Source organism: Nansenia antarctica (assembly GCF_963989245.1).
Source record: "Nansenia antarctica genome assembly, chromosome: 1".
Lineage (NCBI taxonomy): Eukaryota > Metazoa > Chordata > Actinopteri > Argentiniformes > Microstomatidae > Nansenia > Nansenia antarctica.
This window is the reverse complement of record NC_137674.1, coordinates 12,513,176-12,517,531: the sequence shown is the minus strand read 5'-3', so window position 1 is coordinate 12,517,531 and position 4,356 is coordinate 12,513,176.

Here is a 4,356-nt window from a genome sequence, read left to right as displayed (position 1 = left end):
GGCCACAGCCACACCTGGCTCAACTTCGGGGGCTCCTGTGAGGGGCTACTGTCACCGTCACCTTGGGCCCTGTGGGGGTGCGGCTGGGAGGGGCGGTGGTGGTGGTCTGCTTGGCACCGGCGATGGGGGTGGTGGTGGCGAGCTTGGCTGCAGGGTCGTGGCTCCGTGTTGACATGGCCACAGCCACACCTGGCTCAACTTCGGGGGCTCCTGTGAGGGGCTCCTGAGGGGCTACTGTCACCGTCACCTTGGGCCCTGTGGCAGGGGTGCAAACGTGTCACCTTTCTGCTAAATTAGCCGTTTTTATCTAAAATGTCATCCATGTGAATTGTATAGATCTGCAAAAAACATATTTGGGGTTGGGAGGGGGGGGGTCTAAGTCTTATCCAAGTCACATGATGCGCGAGCTAACTAATCTCCCTGGCTGCTAAACTCTGCTGCTGTTGAAATAACTTTTAGCTTCAGGGAGCTAGGTACAATTCCAGACAGCATAGAGAACACAGTCACAGTAAACTGTTTTCGAAGTAATTCTGCAGGTGTTAAGGTCAGGGCTGCTGCTACTTACACACGCATCATTGTTAGACCACCGTTAGTGCTAGCGGTATCTATTTAACACCATTAGTGCTAGAGCTATCCCCCCTCTTAGGTTAGCTGCAACAACAAAAAAATGTGTCACCTTTTTGGGCCATCACCAGTTTGCACCCCTGAATAAAATAAGCTATATCAAGAGACATGTGAAATATACAGTATGCTCAACGGTAGTAATTTATAATTTTACCCTGGTTGCATCAACTTTTATGATTCAGCTTTATTGTACATCATCATAACCTCAGTCCCCATTACTACTGCAAATAAACCCTTGCAGATGCAGGCAGGTATACCCCTGCCAGGTCATACCTTGTGTGTTAGATTCAAATTGTCTTTGAGAAAGATTAGGGTCTTGAAAAGAGAATTCTACTGGAGCCTTGTTGACTTTCCATTTAGGCTAGTTAATGTGAAAGTTCGTTTTTCTCAACTTTAGCATAATAATCCTGCACAAATTGTTATGCAAACAATGTTTGTTTGAGGCATATCTGTTATGTAACTTGAATTGCAGAGATGGGTGTTTGGCCTACGAGAACACAGTCACGGTAAACTGTTTTCAAAGTAATTCTGCAGGTATTAAGGTCAGGGCTGCCGCTACTTAGACATGCATCATCATATCTATTTTACACCATTAGTGCTAGCGCTATCCCCTCCCCTGAGGTTAGCCGCAAAAAAAAATGTGTCACCTTTTTGGGCCATCACCAGTTTGCACCCCTGCTGTGGGGGTGCGGCTGGGAGGGGCGGTGGTGGTGGTCCGTTTGGCACCGGCGGTGGGGGTGGTCGCCTTGGGAACCGCCTTGGGAGCGAGCTTGGCTTCACGTAGTTCCGGTTCTGGATAGTGCCTCGGTGCGGTCACGCCCATGCCGGCGCTCGGGAACTTTAATAACAGGGTTTTATTGCAGGGAAATTAAACCCAAAAGCATCAGGGGAGTGGAGTCTTGGGCCCTGTGGGGGTGCGGCTGGGAGGGGCGGTGGTGGTGGTCTGCTTGGCGCCGGCGATGGGGGTGGTGGTGGCGAGCTTGGCTGCAGGGTCGTGGCTCCGTGTTGACATGGCTACAGCCACACCTGGCTCAACTTCGGGGGCTCCTGTGAGGGGCTACTGTCACCGTCACCTTGGGCCCTGTGGGGGTGCGGCTGGGAGGGGCCGTGGTGGTGGTCTGCTTGGCACCGGCGATGGGGGTGGTGGTGGCGAGCTTGGCTGCAGGGTCGTGGCTCCGTGTTGACATGGCCACAGCCACACCTGGCTCAACTTCGGGGGCTCCTGTGAGGGGCTCCTGAGGGGCTACTGTCACCGTCACCTTGGGCCCTGTGGGGGTGCGGCTGGGAGGGGCGGTGGTGGTGGTCCGTTTGGCGCCGGCGGTGGGGGTGGTCGCCTTGGGAACCGCCTTGGGAGCGAGCTTGGCTTCACGTAGTTCCGGTTCTGGATAGTGCCTCGGTGCGGTCACGCCCATGCCGGCGCTCGGGAACTTTAATAACAGGGTTTTATTGCAGGGAAATTAAACCCAAAAGCATCAGGGGAGTGGAGTCTTGGGCCCTGTGGGGGTGCGGCTGGGAGGGGCGGTGGTGGTGGTCTGCTTGGCACCGGCGATGGGGGTGGTGGTGGCGAGCTTGGCTGCAGGGTCGTGGCTCCGTGTTGACATGGCCACAGCCACACCTGGCTCAACTTCGGGGGCTCCTGTGAGGGGCTACTGTCACCGTCACCTTGGGCCCTGTGGGGGTGCGGCTGGGAGGGGCGGTGGTGGTGGTCCGTTTGGCGCCGGCGGTGGGGGTGGTCGCCTTGGGAACCGCCTTGGGAGCGAGCTTAATTTAACCTTCTTTATGAATCCATTCACTTTGTCATACATGTTAAGGATGTGTGAGTACTTGCCCTGAAGTGAAAGGTTGAGCTCATTCAGCTTAGTGAAGACATCAACAAGATATGCCAGCTGCGCAACCCACACTGCATCCTCAAACAGGGCTGCAAGAGGGTGGTCGTTTTCTGTCAGGAAAGCAAACACCTCGATGCGCAATTCATAGAGCCGCAGCAGCGTTTTGCCACGAGACAGCCAGCGAACGTCTGTGTGAAGCAGTAGCTGCTCATGCTCTGACCCGCTGCCATGACAAAGAGTTTGAAACAGTCTGTGGTTCATTGGCCGGGACTGAATGAAGTTAATCACCTTAACTGCGTCATCCATAACTGCACTTAACTCGGGCTCATCCTTTTGCTGGCGAGTGCCTCCCGGTGAATAATACAGTGCATCCACTTAATTTCGGGGTTCACCTTCATCACACGCCCAAGCAGCCCACGCACCTTAACCGTCATTGCTGCCGCTCCATCGGTACAGATGTGACTGCAGGATTTCCACTCCAGATCGTTGTCTTTGAAGAAGCTGTCAATAATCAGAAATATTTCCTCGCCAGTTGTCTTTCCTGGCAGCATCTTGCAAAACAAGATATGCTCATTTATGTCCGACTCTTCTTTATAATGCACAAAAGCCAGCAGCTGAGCCTCCCCACTAACGTCGGTCATTTCATCTAATTGCAAAGCGAACTGACCTGCTTGCTTCATTTTATCCACCACTTGTCCGACAATATTTATGGACATATCATCAATCCGACGGGAGACGGTATTGTTTGATAATGGTACCAACTTGAGCGCGTCAGCTGCTTTCTTGTCCAGCATAGTTTTAGCCAAAATCATAGCGGCAGGCAAAATCAGATCTTCGGCGATTGAATGTGGGGTTTTTGACTTAGCCACTAGTAATGAAACAGCATAGGACGCCTCCAGTGCTTTGCTTGACACACTTGCCGCTTTTTTCAGTGTAGCCTGACTTGACTTGAACTCTGACAGTTTTCGCTTGAAAAAGTCGTCAGTTTTACCAACAGTTGCTAGGTGTTTGGTGCTCTGGTGTCGCTGTAAATGGGCTGGCTTCATTGAATTATTAGCCAGGACTTCGCCGCAGAAAAAGCACTGTGGCTGTGGTGGATCAGCCGATGTACATGTAAATCCCCACAAAACATATGTTTCCAAATAATAGCGGGGTCCTTTTTTTCTTTTTTTCTCTGATCTGACCGTCTGATCTGCCTCTGATCTGACCGTCTGATCTGCCTCTGATCTGCCCGTTACTGTAGCTGGTCGTTTTAGCCATCTGTCCATCTTTGCGGTATACTGACAGGCCTAGCTGACGTGCGCACGTAAATGATCATGAACGTGATTTAAATGTGACGTGACTACCACTTGTGTTAGTCATCACCTGTCGGGGAGGAACTTAAGTTGCAGCGTACCATTTTAACAACAGGTTTATGAAACGACTATATTTAATTATTTTTTTGGAAAGGGAAATAAATTATAATTCCAAATCTTTCCACGTACCCCCTGCAATCCCCTCACGTACCCCTAGGGGTCCGCGTACCGCCGGTTGGGAACCACTGCTCTACAGTACCTGTCCTGTGAGGATGGCCTGCGCTGTGTTGAAGCAGGCCCCGGCAGCCAGCCGGGCGCTCCGGTAGCTCTCGTTGCTGATGAAGATGGAGTCGTACTTGTCCCCCAGCCTGTGCAGGTCTCTGGGCTTCATGCTCTCTGTGCTCTTGATCTTGGCGATGTGCTCCAGGCTACAGAGAGAACTAATCCTGTTGCTGCTGATTTCCTATATCAATCCCAACACGAACAACAGTATCCAATTAACACCAAGACACCTACCGCAGGGAAAGAGATGGCTTTGGCAAGAGTCTATTGAGTGTCCAATGGATCACATTGTTTTTCATTTTTGGCTTCCATTTGAAGCCAATCGG